This window comes from Otolemur garnettii, unplaced genomic scaffold, assembly GCF_000181295.1.
Source record: "Otolemur garnettii isolate 467f Iridium unplaced genomic scaffold, OtoGar3 scaffold00026, whole genome shotgun sequence".
Taxonomy (NCBI): domain Eukaryota; kingdom Metazoa; phylum Chordata; class Mammalia; order Primates; family Galagidae; genus Otolemur; species Otolemur garnettii.
The window spans coordinates 20,705,970-20,725,054 of record NW_003852421.1 but is presented as its reverse complement, the minus strand read 5'-3'; the positions used below and the strand labels follow the sequence as shown (position 1 = coordinate 20,725,054).

At 40.1% G+C, this 19,085-nt stretch overlaps 1 protein-coding gene and 1 pseudogene across 1 annotated transcript in view; one reads left to right on the top strand and one right to left on the bottom strand.

The window, feature by feature from the left end:
- The window catches only part of LOC100944927 (cytidine monophosphate-N-acetylneuraminic acid hydroxylase), a 108,314-nt gene that overhangs the window by 11,851 nt on the left and 77,378 nt on the right, over positions 1-19,085 (top strand). The gene's annotated exons all lie outside the window — the stretch shown is intronic.
- LOC111724764 lies at positions 3,134-7,759 on the bottom strand (annotated as a pseudogene).

Here is a 19,085-nt window from a genome sequence, read left to right as displayed (position 1 = left end):
GCAATATTGTCTCGCTGTGATATTATTCCTTTAACGTTTGTTGAGATACAACCTAGTACATGATTAGTTATTATAAACATTACATGTGTGAAGGAAAATAATATATATTCTATATTTGTTGAGTGACATGTTCTCCATATATCTTCATTAGGTCAGGGTTTATTCATTGTGATATTCAAATCCTCTTTATTTTCAATGATGTTTAATATATATTATATATTCATTCTATCAACTACCAAGAGAAGTATGTCACAATCTCCTGTAACTATAAATTTGCTTTACTCTTTAGAATTTGGTGAATATATCTTGAGACAGTTATTACTACGTGTAAATGTTAAATTATTTTGGTTTCTGAAGAATTGAATCTTTTATTTTAAAGGAGCAAATCCTTTTATCTCTGACAATATTTATTGCTTAAAAGCTGTTTTCTCTATTGCTAACATGTCTATATCAGCTTTCCTTTGGTTAGAATCTTTATCTTGTTACTTTCAAATATGTTACATAAGTTTGTAAACATATATTTCAGGCTCAGGCATATAAAATATTTATTTATTCATTTATTTTTTTTTTTAGGCTAGTCAAGTGAAGCAGTGGGAGTGAAGGAACAAAGGAATCTGTAACTGATGGCGATTGATGGTTGTAAATACCCATTGTACTCCCACTAGCCAGGCATATAGAATTGAATTAATTCAAATATTAATCACAATATAGTGGTTCTGTTCTATGTTTATATAGTTTGCTATCTTTGCTAGTGCTTGTTCATTGTGCCTATGCCTTTTAGTTATTTTGTACCAAGAGCTGCATGGTGCCTTGTAAATTTATGTGCAGCTATTCTCTTTAGCTGGTTAAATATGGGGTCCCTCAGAGAGAATTTTCATTTGCTTTTTTTAGGTTTACGGGAATCTATAAATTAAATGGTCAGCAAGAGATTTCTCTAGCTCTCTTGGGTAGTGTGAATTCAGATTGCAAACATGCATAAAGTCAAAGTTCTTGTTTTTAATATTAGAAAGCTGGTTTTTCCTCCCTTCTGCTGTCTGAAGGTGGAGGTGAGATGAGCGAAGTACGGAGTTGGTCTAATAAGGGTTTATTCCTAATTCTCTCTTAAATTGATGGTTTAACCTATTATGATCTCAGATTTTTGAGCTAACACCTCCATTAGACTCCTCAACTTGGGCAGGCTCTGGGCTGTGTCTCTGCTGCTCTCTGAGGCCATGAAATACAGACAAACCTCAGTCTTCTCGTCCTTGCTTCCTCTCTTTGACAAGCAGCCCGCTCTTGCTCTCTCAGTTTCCCTACATTCTTTGTCTTCTCTCAGTCCGTGATTTGAGAATTTCTTACTTTGTTGATGGTTCATTGACTTTTTAAGATTTTTGTCAGTTTTTTTTTTTAAATAGGTGGATTTATTCAGTTACCTAGCTCACCACCTTTTTGGAAACAGAATCTAAATTTGGTAGATGGCATCTCAAACTCTGTTAAATGGCTTGTTTATGCATTTTCCTCTCAAGTAATTACATATCTCAGTATGTTATAATTGCAAATATTTGTGTTCTATAACTTAATTCCATGAAGAAAGACTGGGAGGGTGATATGATTTATTTGGTAAGTAGTAAACATTTTAGTAATGTTCCTAGGTCAAGTCGGTTTTATAAAGGATATTGTGAAGTTCTGAAACACATACCACAAACCACTTACATCTGTCAGCTCGAAACTGCCCAGGAAACAGTTCTCCATTTTCTACTTTTAGTTTTTCAGGTGCAGTATATTTTGCTTTGCTTCTTTTCAGTTTATGTTTCTGTTTTGGTAGCCTTCTTCCAAAACTAAAATCACACAAACTGTATGTAGCTGGTTGAATGCCCCCACCCCAAAGAGATATCCACCCAGAACCTCTGAATATGGTTTGTTTTTTTTTTTTGAGACAGAGTCTCACTATGTTGCCCTCAGTAGAGTGCTGTGGCATCACAGCTCACAGCAACCTCCAACTCCTGGGCTAAGGCGATTCTCTTGCCTCAGCCTCCCAAGTAGCTGGGACTACAGGCGCCTCCATTAATGCCTGGCTATTTTTTGTTTTTGTTGTTGTTGTCATCATTATTGTTTAGCAGGCCTGGGCTGGGTTTGAACCTGCCAGCCCCAGCGTGTGTGGCTAGTGCACTAACCACTGAGCTATGAGCCCTGAGCCTGAATATGATTATATTTGAGGAAAAGGATCTTTTCAGATATAATTATGTTAAGGATCACTGAGTGAGAGCATCCTGGATTATCTGGGTAGGCTCCAAATCCAATGACAAGTATTCTTATGAGAGAAGAATGTCATTTGCAGCAACTTGGATGGAGCTGGACACCCATTATCTTAAGTGAAACAACTCAGATAGTCAAATACTTCATGTTCTCACTTTTAAGTGGGAGTTAAATAATATGTAGGCAGACATAGAGTGTGGACTAATAGACATGGGAGACCTGGAAAGCCAGAAAGGTGGGAGAGGGTGAGGGATGAGAAATTACTTAGTGGGTAAAATGTATATATTTTCAGGTGATAATTACACTAAAAGACCAGTCTTCACCAATATGTAGTATATACATGCACTTGTACTCTTCAATGTACACAAATAATACATAAAAAAAAAAAAAAGAAGAGAAGGGACAGAAAGAAGAGAAGAAACAGAAAAGATGGTGTGAGGATGGAGGCAGAGACTGAAGTGATGAGTCTGTCAGCTGAGGGAGGCCAAGGACTGCCAGCAGCCAGGGCAGTAAGGCACAGAGGCTCCCTCAGAGCCCTCAGACGGAACCTACCCTGCTCACACCTGGATTTCATATTCTGGCTTCTCAAATGGTGAGATAATACATTCCTGTTGTTTTAAGGCACCCAGTTTGTGGCCATCTGTTGTAGCAGCCCCAGCAAACGAATCCACTCATTTACAGACTCCCTCTGCTCCAGTAATCCTTAAAAGCCTTTAACCTAGTTTTTCATCAAGTATGATCAAAGAATGACAGCCAGGTGGGGAAACTGGATTGGAACTTCTCTGGAGGTCTCTCTGATTTCAAGACTTTCCTGGTTTTGAGGATCACATACTGTGGATGCACTTAAAGTGTTACAACAGATGTGAGGCCTTCGTCACTCTGTTCCTTTTTTTTCCCCCCAGGTTCATAATTTATTGTACAAATTGAGTATCACATGATGAGGTGACATTAGCTTCTCCAGGCATGGGAACTTAATAGATGAAGTACAGTTTAGAATCCATTTATGTTGCTTTCACAGCTGGAGTTAATTTATATCTTAACTTGAAGTATAAGATTATCAAAGCAATGCTGCCATATGTGGCTAGTACACAATTCATTCTACCTATGAGAGTATAAGAGTTGAAATATTTTTTAATTCCAGTTAACTGGGCATCACTTTCTAGTCCTGCCGTGATTCCAATCTCACCCACCTCGCCGAAGCCACAAATTTCTCAACCAGTGCCCTTCAATGTTCCCAGTCACAGCTTGGTCCAGCCGGAAAACTCTCTGTCCCTTTTTTAACGTGGCTAGCACTCAATCTTGACAGTTGCCACCAGCACCTCCTTTGTTCTCTAATACCACTATATTTTTCATGTTTGACACTTCCTCCTGTCCTCTCCTCCACTCCCCCTCCTCCTCCCACAAACACAGAGATAGGAACTCTAAAACTACAACTCTGAAACTACCTAGAGCAAAAATTTCTATTCAGTAGAGTAGGAATTTTTATCCAATGAAGATTAACAACAGAATAAACAGCTCCTTGAATTTACGTAGCAAATTATAACCTTGGACTCAAATGTTGCATATTTTGCTTCTTGTCACTGTAGCTCCCTGGGGTTTTATATTTTATATATGAGAAGAGTTTTTCCCCAGTTAGAATCAAAGAACTGAAGCTGGAAGGAAGTTGGAGCTGCTGGTCTATTTCGTCAATTAACTAAATAATTTACTAATTAATTAAAAAGTTCTTGAGTAAATATAATGTACTAGAATCTGAGATGTTCAGAGGATTCAAATGTAACTGCTTTAGTTCAGACCTCATCTGCTGTCACTAGTAGCAACTGTGTAGCAATTTCATAGCCCTGCTAAATTGATACTTTAAACAAAAGTTGCAAGAATTTTTTACACAACCCAAATAAAACAATGTAATTAACAAAAATGTGTTTGAGGGCCTTATTTATGTTTGTTAAAAATTAAACTGAGGCATAATAAAATTTTAAAGAGTTTAAAATTATTTATGAACAAAAACCAGGCTGCTCCTGAACCAGTTGGGAGATGTTTTTATAGGCAAATAGAAGTAAAGCCAAGAAAATGATTGATTACAGTTATACAGTTGACTTATTTGATCTATTCTGTTGGAAAGTCCTTTGTCGTGTAAGTTTATTGGCTACCTCTGTATAGAGAATTCTGTTTTTCTTTAAGACAGGCATTTATAATAAATAGCTCAAGTCAACTTTCACTTATGTGTGTAAATCTGAATAGCAGCAAGGTTTAGTTCATTTATAAGGCCTAACTGCTCAAGGATTCTTCAGGCCTGGTCTCCATTTTGTTTACTTTAACATATTGATACCTATAAATTGACTTGATTCATTCTAACTTCTGTAGAGTATTCCATGGAAGAATATATGAGAATGTATTTACTCACCCCTCTATTACTAATATTTTGTTGTGTTGAACATCTTTTGGTACAAGTGCTAAAGTAATTCCACTTTTTTTTTTTTTTTGAGACAGTCTCAAGCTGTCACCCAGGATAGAGTGCTGTGGGTCACAACTCACAGCAACCTCAAACTCTTGGGCTTAAGTGATTCTCTTGCCTCAGCCTCCCAAGCAGCTGGAACTACAGGCACCCGCCACAACGCCCGGCTATTTTTTGGTTGTAGTTGTCGTTGTTTGGCAGGGTCCGGGCTGGATGGCTGGATTCGAACCTGCCAGCTCTGGTGTATATGGCTGGCACCCTAGCCGCTTGAACTACGGGCACTGAGCCAGCTAAAGTAATTCTTTAGAACATTTATACTAGAATAGAAGTAGAATTGCCGAATTGAAGGATATTCATATTTAAAATTGATTATATAGATTACAGACCATCCTTGACCTATGGCTTGATTTATGACTTTAGTTTGACTTATGATTTCAGCTTTATGATGGTGTGAAAGTAATACACATTCAGTGGAAACCTTCGAATTTTGATCTTTGCTAGGAATAGTGATACATGGTATAATACTCTTATGTGAGATGCTCAAAATTTTGTTATAAAATAGGCTTTATATTAGAGCATTTTATGTCTGAGCACATTTAAGCTAGATTAGGCTAAGCTATGAGGTTCAATTGGTTAGGTATATTAAATGCATTTTCAACTTAAGATCTGTCTCAACTTCTAATAGATTTATTGGGATGCAACCCCATTGTAAGTTGAAGAGCACCTCTATATAGATACTGTCAAATTGCCTAAAAAAGCTATAATCAATTTATATTCCCATGTGCATTATGAGCATACACCTTTATCAATGTGCTCACCAACACTGAACATTATTAATCTTTAAAACTCTGTCAATATGAAGGTAGAAACATGATTTGATTTTATTTTAATTGGTTTGAGGAGAGAGCAGAAAATGTCAGGGGGAGACTTTTCGTTTGTTTCTTTCTATCTAATGGGAGACAAATCTGCATGACTGGGCACTTCCTCCTCCCAGGCTGAGGTAGACTGAGCCAGTCTGCAGCGGGGCTGCAAAGCCTTTGGCAGTTGTCAGCATCCCAGATACACAGAGGCTCTTTAAGGCTGTTCCCAGGGCCCTGGAGCCACAGACTTGTATCCTTCTTACAGATCTGGACCCTTGGTGTGTTTTCTCCCTGCTGTTGTTCCTGGGCTCAGAGATCCCAAATATTTACCAGTAGCCTCCTTTGCTGCTTCTAATTACCTAAGTATGGTAGAACCTCTGTAAGTTGACCACCCAAGGGACTGTAATAAACTGGCACCATACAGAGGTGGTCAACATAAGGAACTAGGCCTACTATACTGATACGTACCTATGGTGCATGTCCAGTCTATGAAAATTAGGCGGCTCGGCACCTGTGGCTCAAGTGGCTACGGCACCAGCCACATACACCTGAGGTGGCGAGTTCGAATCCAGCCTGGGCCCGCCAAACAACAATGACGGCTGCAGCCAAAAAATAGCCAGGTGTTGTGGTGGGTGCCTGTGGTCCCAGCTACTTGGGAGGCAGAGGCAGGAGACTCGCTTGAGCCCAGGAGTTGGAGGTTGCTGTGAGCTGTGATGCCACAGCACTCTACCCAGGGGGACAGCTTGAGGCTCTGTCTCAGAAAAAAAAAAAAAGAAAATTAGCCAACTTAAGGATATGGTCAATGTAGGGTAATGGTCAACTATGGAGGTTCTACTACTTTCTCATTACCTAGAGAGCCTAGGTATTTCCTACGCTCTCCTAGGCCAACCTAAGTTTATGAAAACCTAAATGTATACACAGTGTGAGGATGGGTCCTTTCTTCTGCATCCACCTGCTAGTGGACCTGGCCATGGTACATACAGACCATCTATGCCTCGCCCAAGTAGTGGGGTAATGAGGATTTGCAGGGCTCCACATGCTCTATTTTTCTCTGTAAGCTTTGCTCTGATGCACCTTATGTTATATCTGTACTGTGTGGTGCTATGTGACCTTCTCGCATGACAAGATCTATAACATTTCCATTTTATACGGATAGAAATCTAAATATTAGATTAAAGAAATTAGATTAGAAATTAAATATTTCTTGAGTAAATGTTTTTTTTTTCCAGTGCCCAAAATAACTGTTTAGTATGATGGCTGGGCCCATGGAACTGGTACTCAGTTGGAGCATAGCAGAGACAGTTTGCTTCTGCTATATGCTATTTGAAGCCTCAGCTGGAAGGCTTGAGCAGCTGGGATGGAATCATCAGAAAACTTGCTCCCTCATATGTCTGGGATTAATTAAGCCTGACCCTTCACAGCTGTAATCACTCCATGCCATACACCTACACAGAGTTCCTTCATGTGACTCAGGCATCCTCGTGAGTTGGTGACTGGTTTCCAAGGACAACCTCAAAGGAAGAGGGCCAGAGGGAAGGTGCATCTATTTTGGATCTAGTTTCAGAAGCCACATTGAATCACTTCATCATATTCTAGTTTGGAACAGTCACAAACTACCCCCTAGATACATGAAGACGGCCTGCTAGATCCTGGATCTCAGTGGGAAGAATGTTAGTCCCACTATACAAACAGCTCATGGGAAGGGACAGCTGTGTCAGTGCAACCATCTTGGGATAATAGAATCTGCTGCTCTTCCCTAATTCCTTAAACACATTTTAAACAAATTTCCGACGTGAAAGATATTGGTCAAATATTTACCAGCAGAAAAATGTGATATGAGACTGGAACATCATAGGATGGTAGGGAGATAGTGTAACTATCCCTCTAACCTAGAGTCTTACTCTAGTCACTACTTAGTCACACACACACATATATATAATTATTATTTTTGGTAGGAAGTGAATATCCTAGGAAAAAAAATTTTCTTTCATATTCTTCCAAAATTGCTTATCCTAAATCTGACCACACAGAAAGTTAAAATATTCTTTTAAATTCTTTTTTGGTAGTTGGAAAGCTCACCAGGAAGAAGCATGGCTAGAAATGTCTTTACTGCGTTGTAGGTTGTGACCTGCTCGTAGGTTGTGACCTCCAGATGCGGGACCTGGACACAAAGCTTCACCATGGAAGTAAGATGTCCATGTTTCTTGCACATGCCACTCTGCGAGTATTTGTCAATATGATATATTCTTCATGAAATTTATCTTTGGAAGGCTGGATACATTGGAGCAATTTTTTTCCCTTGTCTCACAAGTTGACATTCAATTTCTAATTCTGGAAGTTATAGACATACCCACACAATATTTACCGTTTATAAGCTTAAAACTCCTTATATAACAATCCATGTTTCTATAAGAAATTAAGGGTGGGCTCGGCGCCTGTGGCTCAAGTGGCTAAGGCACCACCCATGTACACCTAAGCTGGAGGGTTCAAATCCAGCCCGGGCCGGCCAAACAACAGCTGCAACCAAAAAATAGCCGGGTGTTTTGGCAGGTGCCTGTGGTCCCAGTTACTTGGGAGGTGGAGGCAGAAGACTCGCTTGAGCCCAGGAGTTGGAGGTTGCTGTGAGCTGTGATGCCATGGCACTCTACCCAGGGCGACAGCTTGAGACTCTGTCTCAAAAAAAAAAAAAAGAAAGAAAGAAAGAAATTAAGGGTGAAAGGGGTTTAAAAACTGGAAATGGAACAAGATTCACAGCATAAATGAGGAAGTTCCCAGGCCTGACAAATATTTCTTATCAAGATGTAGGCTTCTGCATCAAACCAGTGATATCTTTGCCCCTGAGCTTAAACAGAATAGGAGGAAATAAAAGCCCTAACCTCAAATTGCTGGTTTATGGGGCTGCAATTTTGCCACTTAAACAAAATTCTTTGCACCACGGCTCCCAACTTCCCTCATTCCATAGACAATGGCTGAGTCTGTATCTTTATTTTCCTGAAAGTCACTGTTAGAATGAATTCTAAATTGACTGCAGCCATCTGGAGAGCTTTCATGAGCTTTGCACAGCAACTTTTGACATCATAGGATTGCAGTGTCACAAAGGAGGAAGAAAATGTAACAAATGTATCATCCCAGCATATCTCAGTCTTTTCAGCTCGCAGGAAGAGGATGGTAGTATTTTATTAAGAAGAAAACTAGATAAGGTAATGTGCTCTACTGATGTTTGCTTGTTTGGAAAATGGTAGTAGAAATTCACTTGGCCTTAAGTATTTAGTTCTTTCTATTTACAAGTTAGATTTTTTAAGTGTGGTTCAAAGTTAAGGATTACTAATTGCGTTGATATTAATACACCTAGTCCTCTTTTGTGATTAATGGCTTCACAGCATCTTTTCCCCATTCTTTTGCTTTCAAGCTACCTGTGTCTCTATACTTGAAGTGAATTTCTTCTAGATAGAATATTGTTGGATCATGGTTTTACTTTTATCCCTGCTGCCCATTTCTGTCTTTTCATTGGTGTATGTAGACCATTTACATGTAAGAGAATTATTGGTATATTAGGGCTTGTATCTGCCGTTCTGTTTTTTGTTTTCTTTTTGTTTCCTGTTTCCTGTTCTTTTGAGTCTCTTTTTTGTACCTTCTTATGGTTGCTTGAGCATGTTTTAGTATTCAATTTCAATGTATTTGTTCTGTTATCCTCTTCAGTTGTAAGTGGAAAGATCTGGGGGGAATGAGACTTTCCATCTTGGCTGGAACTTGACATTGATGAGTAATTTTATTTTATTTTTTTGAGACAGAGTCTCACTATTGTCGCCCTCAGTAGAGTGCCATGGTGTCACAGTTCACAGCAACCTCCAACTCTTGGGCTTAAGCGATTCTCTTGCCTCAGCCTCTCAAGTAGCTGGGACTACAGGCGCCCACCACAATGCCCGGCTATTTTTTGGTTGTAGTTGTCATGATTGTTTGGCAGACCCAGGCTGGGTTTGAACCTGCCAGCCCTGGTGTACGTGGATGGTGCCCTAGCTGCTGAGCTACAGGCAACAAGCCTGTTGAGTAATTTTTTTATTGTGGTAAAATATATACAACATAAAATTTGCTGACCTAATCATTCTTAGTATATAATCCAGGGGTCCTCAAACTTTTTAAACAGGGGGCCAGTTTACTGTCCCTCAGACCGTTGGAGGGCTGGACTGCCGGGCCCAGGATGAGTCAGCTGCTAAGCAGAATAGGCAGTGGTGGCAAAAACAACTGGTGGGCCCGATAAATGTCCTAGGTGGGCCACATGTGGCGTGCTGGCTATAGTTTGAGGAAGCCTGAATAATCAGTGGCATTAAGCACATCTGTAAGGTTTATAATTATCACCACTGTTTCTGGAAATTCTTCATCAAACCTGTTAAATCTAAACAGGGACACAATATAATTTTAAAGAGTTTATCTGAGCAAACAGCGAATGAGTCAGGTCCAAACAAGCAGCTGAGGAACAGAAAGGAGAGGCTTTTATAGCATGAACAGAGAAATGTAAAATGAAGAGAATATTTGACTATCATTATACTGTTGCCTTATGTGGTCTGTTCTGCTAGAAGATCCCTAGTTATGTAAGTTTGTTGGCTACTTTTGATTGGTTGAGCTTAAATTCTGTTTTTCTTTATCTGTCTTTTCATTTTTTGAGACAGAGTCTGACTTTATTGCCCTGGGTAGCTTGCAGTGGCATCTTAGCTCACGGCAACCTCAAAATGTAGGCCCCAAGCAACCCTCATACCTCAGGCTTCCAAATAGCTGGACTACAGGCACCTGCCACAACGCCCAGCTTGTTTTTCTATTTTTAGTAGAGATGAGAGTGTCCTTCTTGCTCAGGCTAGTCTCAAACTCCTAAGCTTAGGCAATAAGGCTGCCTTGATTCACAGAGTGCTGGGATTACAGTATGAGACCGCAGCTGGCTTAGTTCTGTTTTTCTTTAATATAGGCATTTATAAAAAAATAGCTCAAGTTAAGGTTCAGGTTGCAAATTATGCAAGGCATAAATGGTTTTGTCTGCCCAAGAATTCTTCCGGCTTGCTCTTTACTTCAGGCTACTTTACTTTAACAACTCAAACAGAAGCTGTATACACAGTAACATAATATGTACATAACACCTCAATTCCTCCCCCCTCCAGCCCTTGGTAAACTTTCCTACTTCTACTCTATGAATTTGCCTGTTCTAAGTACATCATTTAAGTTAGGTTTTACAATGTGTTTCTTTCTTGTCTGGCTTATTTTGCTTAGCATAATGTTTTCAAATTTTATCCCCTTTTATGGCTGAATAATACTCCATTGTATGTATACGTTTTGTTTATTAATTCATCTGTTGATGGATATTTGAGTTGTTTCTACCGTTTGGCTATTGTGACTAGTACTACTGTGTGCAGCAGTACATAGCTCAATGTATAGCTGATACACTGGGGTACATGTCTCTGTTTTAGTTTCTGCTTTCAATTCTTTTGGATACAAACCTAGGCGTGGAATTTCTGGGTCATCATTAATCACTTTTTATGACACAAGAAGTTCTTGAAGCATTCTTTGACAGCAAGGAGACTGATTTACCCAGAATGCCCAAAGGACAGATGGGGGCAATGTTAACACAATGCCACAGAACAAAATATGATTTCAACTAATTATAGTTCTTCAGTTATTGCTATAATCCACTCCTAAGCCTCTCAGCAGTGTGAGAGGTGAAGGGGAGGTGTTAGACACCCAAAGAATTCTCTTAATGCAGGGTATTCTATTTAATGACTTAGATTCACAGATTAGAGAAAGGTAAGGGTGTCCAGAAAACCTTCAGGCATGGATTAGAGCATTTTCAGTGGAGTTTGTGGAATCAAGGGTCACAAAGAGTTAAGGTTCACTGAAGCAGAGACCTGGTTTCCATTACCAGATTTGCCACTAGTTCGACAGGTAAATTTAGGAAAGTGACCAAACTTCTTAGGGTCTCAGTTTCCTAAATTGTACAACATTGGGGATGGGTGTGCTGAAAGCTGTGCCAAGGTTGGACTGAATAATATAAGGTCTTTTGCAGCTCTAGACATTTACAATTTTAAAAAACATTCCCAATTTCTTCCTTTTTTAAGGTCCTCATGTATGAATCTTCATGTATTTAAAGTCTTGATTCTTTTAGGCCCAGGCTATCTTGATTTATGGAGATGAACTAATTCCAAATGACTCATCCCAGAAGTTATTGTTTGATCTTTCCTTTACTTAGCTAAAGTTATGCAACATAAATTCTTGTAATGTAACAAATGTTCCCTCAGACTTTGAACTGTATTGTTGACCAGAGTTAATGATGTCTTCACAGCCTAGTTCCTGCTGTATTTTGTAACACTTCAGAATGATTATGTTCTTTTAAGCCTCTCTACCTTTCTTACCTGTTCTGTAAATACACATGTCCTTTACAAGCATTCACCGCTTTCTATACTCACTTCCCCTGATTTTACCTACATTTCCTCTAGAAATTATAGTATTATAGACTTGGAAAATGCTTGGTCCTTATTTCCCTGTTATGGATTGGCTTGGCTGTTCTTTCTTTCTTTCTTTCTTTCTTTATTTTTGATACAGAGTCTATGTCACCCTCAGTAGAGTGCTGTGGCATCACAACTCACCCAACCCCAAACTCTGGGACTTAAGTGATTTTCTTGCCTTCACCTCTCAAGTAGCTGGGACTACAGGCACCCGCCACAATGCCTGGCTATCGTTTTTGTTGTAGTTGTCATTGTGGTTTGGCAGGCTGGGTTGGAACCTGCCAATCCCCGTGCATATGGCCAGTGCCCTAGACATTGAGCTACAGGTGCCGAGCCCCTCTTAGTTGTTCTTAACACATTTGTTGTGCTGACATTGAATAAGTAAGGATAGGTGTGCTGAGTGTGAAGGAGAAAAGCAGAATTCTACAAATCAAGGGTCATATTGGGATTTAACCAAATTCTTGAGAATCAGAGATTTCTAGATGAAGTGGCATTTAATTTGAAATCTGTGTAGTCTGTTGGAGTTAGCCAGCCACAAATAGGGAAGGAGAACATTTAAAGCAGAAGGAACAGCTGAAATGAGAAACTCCATGGAATATTAGAAAAATTGTAAGGCAGTCATGCTGGCCACAATGTAGAGAGGGAATGGGAGGTGGAAGTGTTGGGACAGGGCTCAAAGAGTATGCAAAAGTCAGATCAGATTCCACATTACAGGCCGTGCTAAGGACTTAAGACTTATCCTCATGGAAGCTGAAAATCATTAAGAGTTTAAAGAGGAAAGAGACATCATCAAATCTGACATTTTAAACAGCTCATTTGGCTATAATGTAGCAGGTGGTTTGTGGGAGGGGTCGGCAAGAGAACAGGCCTAAGGGCCTGATGGGACACTTCCTGCTGTGGATCCAAGGAGTGTGATGTGGCCTTGGACTAGGGAAGTGTGGCCATTTCAAGGTGAAGGAATTTGGTGTTTTTTAGAATTTGGGAAACAAAGGAGGATAAAGTGTGAAGAATGGTTCCATGAAGCCCAAAAGGATAGAATCTTTTAAACAGGAAAGCATTGGCACCTGGCAAGCATTGGCAAGCATTGGTACCAAACAGAGCTGAGATGTCTGGGAAGAGATCGACTGAAACAAATTACATTGGTTAAGTATTGTGATGTGGAAGATATCGTTGACACAAGGGAGAACATTTTTGATGGAAGAATGAGGGTGAAATCTACACTGAGTGGTTTGACAAGTGAATCTAAAGGAGAGAAAGAGAGAGAATGAGGAAGAATACAACTCTTTCCAGAAGTTTGGTTGGCTAAGAAAGTCATCAGTACTGGAGGGAAAGAGTGAGTAAAAAAATTCCAGTTTTATAGTTTCCAAAATGGAGAAGAGATATTTAAACGTTAAAGGAAAGAGCAAGTAGAGGAGAGAGATTGAAGAATTAGGAGAGAAAGACAGTAGTTTAAGGTTCCTAAGACTGTGGCCTGGAGGAGGGGAGAATTGGTCACTTGTCACATTTCGCTGACATTTGTTGACATTTTCCAGCTGTATGTTCTATTAAGACTGTAGATTAAATGCCTTGCATACTTAGGGAGCTGGACACCAACTTGAGGTTGGTCTTCTTAAACAGATTTTAAAAATGATTGAGAGCCATGGAATGGCAGAGTTGTCTAGCCAGTTGTTAGGCTAGTGACTGGCGGTTTATGACAGATAGGAAGGCCTGGGCTGAATTGAGGCACAGTTGTAATAAAAAGAAACCTATATCATGCGAGTTAAGAACTACCACGAACAAATTCCCTCCTTCTTTGCTTTCTCCTTGGTCCAGAAAAGGAAGATTAAACCCACAGCAGCACATGGCAAGAATAGGAACAGTGCTCACTCATTGGAATCCACTTTTTGTCAGACCTGATGCAGTTCATCTGCACAGGCCATGAACAAAATAATATGTTTTTATTTTGGCATGACCAAAATCAAGATGGCATGACCTCTAATCTCTCCCCATCTAGTTGCTGTTAAATTTAATATAGATATGAAAATGAAGTAACTCAGTGAAGCAGTTTTGTTACATTAGAATTTTTCTTCTCCACTGGCAAAGGACACCATTAATGTTGGTTGTCAAAAATTATTCCATACTTACTTGTTTTTCTGAAATTTCAAAATACTTAAAAAATGTTTGATACTTGTGCGAGATTTTTCCAGAAAAGAGAAAATGGGATAGAAATGACCTTCCAGAGTTTGTAGGAAAGGAAAACTGAAAGCAGGACTAAAAGATGTTATAGAACCAAACTAATTTATACTGCCAAGAAAGGAATTTGCTAAGAATTTGTTGATCAATATTTATTAAACATTTGTGTACCTTTGGTCTAGGCTCTTTGTCAGATACATGCAATAAAAAAAGATAGTAGAGTGCTTGCCTTCCAGAGCTCATAATTTAACATAATCCTAGAACGAATTCAAGTTTCACTAGTGCTGAAAGGTGTAAATGGCGGTGCATAGAAGATGTTCAGGCCAGATATTGAAAGGGGAGGGTGACCCACCTGTACGGGGGCAGTTCAGTTAGAGACTCCTTTTATATGGGGCAGTAGGGAGTAGGCAAATTCCACAGCTTGCCTGAAAGTTAGGGTCTTTGGGGCCAACTTCAGGGAGTGAGGCTAACCAGATCCTCTGTGTCTTTGCTTTAGGAGGAGAGGAGAAGGAGGAGGAGGGGAAAGGATTTGTGTGTGGCCGTGTTAGGCCTCCCAACAAATGCTAGGTAGGGAGAAAGTGCTCTAGGTTCCTGCAAATAGGGCAAGCAAACGCATAGTTACAAAGGCGTGGAAATAACTTTTATTAATCAGTACATTCTTCATAAATCCCAGTGTGGCCTTCTTTGATAAAATCCAGATTAGAGAATATGATTTAGGACAGAAGCTTACAGTGGGGTCCTCTACCTCCCATCCTGGATTTCTGTTTGGGGACTTGCATGTTCCAATGCGTCTGCAGAAATACATTTGTGTTTGCGGAGGAGATTCTGAGTCCAACAGCGGCCTAAAAAAGAACCCCAGGCCTGCTTCGCCAGCTGCTCCCAAGATGCCATTCAGCTCGCCGTGGGCCCCGCCCATCTTGCACTCGACTCTGAATTCCAGCAGCTGCCACTCAGTACTTCCTCTGCCCCCCACGCGCCACAGAATCACAAGCCCAGGGGAGGATGTGCATTTTTCCCTAATGCTGACATGGCAGGAAGCAATTCCAGCTGTCCATGCAGCCAGATGGGCTGAAGTTCTTACGTTGGTTTTTTTGAGATATACCTGGAGGTTTCTAGCAAATCCCTCCCTTTACTTGATCTCCGAAAACAAATGAGTAAGGCAGACCTATCTCTGTAGTAAGAGAAGACAGTGAGTCAAGAAAGCCTGAGAAACAGCGACAGCTAAGGTCGTGGGGAAGAGGAGAAAAGAACAAAATGACGCAAAAAAAGAGCTCTGGAGACAAAAAAGAAAGTACGCCTCAGATTTCTGATGAGTTTCAAGGAGGTTGCCGAGGTCCTGAGTGTAAGGAGGACTGGCAGAAAGGTAAGGGCTGATAAAAGCTCTTTGGGATTGAGAATGGATTGGCGAGGAGCTGTCCCACAGCGAGGAACAAAGTTAGCAAGTAGACGGAAGGAGTAAGGCTGCGAAAGTTGGCCAGCGAGAAAAAAGGTGAGATAGCTGCGGCTGGCATCTTCCTTTGCTTGGGATACCAGGCCGTTGTCTCCACCCCCAGCCCCGTCCGGCCCCGTCCGGCCCCATCAGCCGCCCCCTTCCCTTCTCTCACTCCCTGCTCTCCCCACTCTCTTCTCTTTCTTATCTCTTCCTCCCATTCTCTTCCTTTCTCTAATATTAAATAAACGTATACTTTCATATTCTAAAAGACAAAGCTAGTTGCTAAAGAGTTCACCATCTCAGGGAGGTTTTTATCGGAGCTGTATTTAGAGGCCTAGAGGTGAGTGTGCTGCCTGGGAGACGGTGTGTGCAACCTTTCTCCAGAGAAGCTGAGAGGGCCTTTTCGGGAGATGGAGCTTTCTGTTACAGGCGGAAAACCACAGACTTGGAGACTGAGAGGATCGGGATACATGGAACCGATTTATAAGGGCGTAGATGGAAAAGGGTGTGTGTATTCAGAGTCTTTGCAAGTTTGATTAGGCCTTATTTCATAGTCATGCTTCAGTTATCCTTTGGCTACAGAATTCTTCCTTGATATTCTGTAAACATCAGCTCTCTTGTGGTTTCCTGGCATTTAGTTGGCAAATGAAAGGGAGAGGTCAATGGGTTTCTTTGCCTTTGGTGAGTACCTGATTTGGGGGAGGTATCTTTTGTGGGGGACAAGTGAGCGGGGTAGAGAAGTGGTCTGGAAGCTTGTAGGATTTCTTGTGGAAATCTTTTTGTTGTTATTTATGGGTTTCATCGGAGTATGGCTTTTTTCTGGTATTTCTGCCCAACAATCTTTAGGTCCTTTAAAAATAAAATCTAGATTTTCTTTAGCTAATGAAAATGTTCTCTTATTGCTTCTTCGATCATTTCTCCTTGTCCTCCCTACCTCATTCTCTTCCTCCTCCCTCCTCTTCCTCATCTTCCCTCCTGCTCCTCTTCCTCCTCCCCTTTGGAATTCTGCTTATCAAGCTCAGGAGTTGCCTTGAGCTATGATGATGCCATTGCACTCTAGCTAGGGCAGCAGAGCAAGGACTGTCTAAAAAACTCAAAAAAACAAAGAAATGGTGTTGCCACATCTGTTCTCTTACTTAAAATAAGTAAGGTTATAAGTAGGGTTCCTGCTATTAAGATGACAATCTTTAGACCTTAATACAACTAATTAAAATTTATTTTGAAAATCCTTCCTTGTTTCCTTGGCTACATCCATCTTGGACAGAGAGAGAGAGAGCTTTGTTCTGGTTGTTTCGCATGTTGTTATTTCTGGTAGCTAACTTTCTTCATAGGACTAATGATTCTCCTATAACAGAAAATAGAGGGCTGTTATTTCTAAACAGAGGCCTATATTCCTCAGTATTGGCAAATGATGTGGGTTCCCTCAGTACTTGTGTATGTCAGAGTTCAGTTGCTTCTGGTGGTTTCCTGCTTCCTTTTGCTAAGTAATGCAGAATTTACTAAACTTGTAATAAATATGCAACTTTCAACAGCAAAAAAAAGATCTAAGAAACTGCTCTTCTAATGTGAATTAACTATTGCTTCTATTTCAGATACTTACATCTCCCTTAGCCAGGAGTAAATAACAGGCTCACTACTGTCTGTTCTTTGTTTCCCTTTTTTTGATGCATTTAGTTCTCTTACCATACCTCTGGGTACCAGTTCACTTGTGCTTTTCCATATGTTTGCACATGGAGGGCTGATAAACCAATCACAAAAATTCTTGATGATGTAGTATACAATCAGCTGGTGTCCAGTTAACTAATTGCAAGCTAAAGAATTCCGCAAAAATGCCTAGCGTAAAACCCTATGATATTGTAACAGGAACTCTTGATATTTGCTGATGGAAATCTAAATTTGTACAACTGCTTTGGAAAATTGGTTGATAGAACTTAACAAAGCTAAATGTATGGCCAGGTGCAGTGGCTCATGCCTGTAATCCTAGCACTCTGGGAGGCTGAGGCAGATGGATTGCTTGATCTTGGGAGTTTAAGACCAGCCCGAGCAGGAGGTTGACCCCATATCCACTAAAAATAGAAGAACCAACTGGGCGTTGTGGCAGGAGGCTGTAGTTCCAGCTATTTGGGAGGCTTGAGCCAAGGAGTCTGAGGTTGCTGTGAGCTAGGCTGATGCCATGGCACTATACCCAGGATTATAGAGTGATACTCTGTCTCAAAAAAAAAAAATTAGTGTACATGTATGATGGACCCAGAAATTCCACCTCTGCGTATATTCCCAACATAAATAAGTGCTTACATCTGCCAAAAGTTACATATAAGAACCTTCATGGTATATTTAATAATAATAGCCAACAGCAAGGAACAACCTAAATATTTAACAATAATGGAATAGGTAAATAAAATGTAGTATGCTTACAACATGGAATACTATATAGAAACAAAAAGAAACAAATTACTGATAATAAGAAACAAATTACAGATAAACCCCACAGTCATATGTTGGGAGAAAAAGGCCTTGCACAAAAGAGTACGTGACTGCATGTTTCCATTTATGTAACATTCAAGAGTAGGAATAGGCATAACCAACCTAGGATAATAGAGATTAGAGGAATGGTAATCATTTAGTGAATCTTGACTGGCTAGGGAATTTGCTAAAGCCCTAGAGATGGTCCATATCTTGATGTGGAAGATAGTCACATGGATGTACTTAACGTAAAAATTATAGAGCGATTCAAGATTAGTTGACCTTTCTCTGTATAAGATACACTTCAATTAAAAAATATCACGTGGTATTTTCTAGAACTAGGGAAGGAAGAATTAGAGAGATCTTTATTTGGAGAGTAAAAGAATACTTTTGGGGAAAGGTAATCTCTAGAAGAATTACCTAAATCCTTCCTTTGTCCTACTAACAGACATTTCTCTAACTAGAATAGAAGTGGTTCCTACTCTTTTCTTACTATTAAATTACTTTCTACACACTATTTTAAGACTTCTGGTAAATGCAAGTCCAAAGTTATATTCTCAGTGCTCCAGAAACTTACAATCTAGAGAGACAAGACTAACACCCAAAATATTTAGAGAACTTAATGTAATTGCCTTTTTTGTAAGTGCAAATTTTGAGGCACAGAGTTCTCCAGGGATTCAGGTGAAAGAGAACTCACTGAGAAATAGAGTAATTGCTTTTAGTGAAGGAGGAAGGGCTGAAGGTGAGGGTGTGAAAATAGAAGGGCAGACAAAATGCCAGCCGGTTCTTCACCGCTTTGTATTTGTGTTAAGAACTGTAGACAACCTGTTGTAAGACTTTACAAAATGACCAGGAAAGGGAAGGGATATTTGTCAAACAGGAAAAAATAAACTCAGGAGGATTATAGTCTTCTCAAGAGATTCAGACTTGGACTCTAAACGGCTGCTGGTCTAAACCCACAGTGCTGGGAGGACAGAAGTACAGTC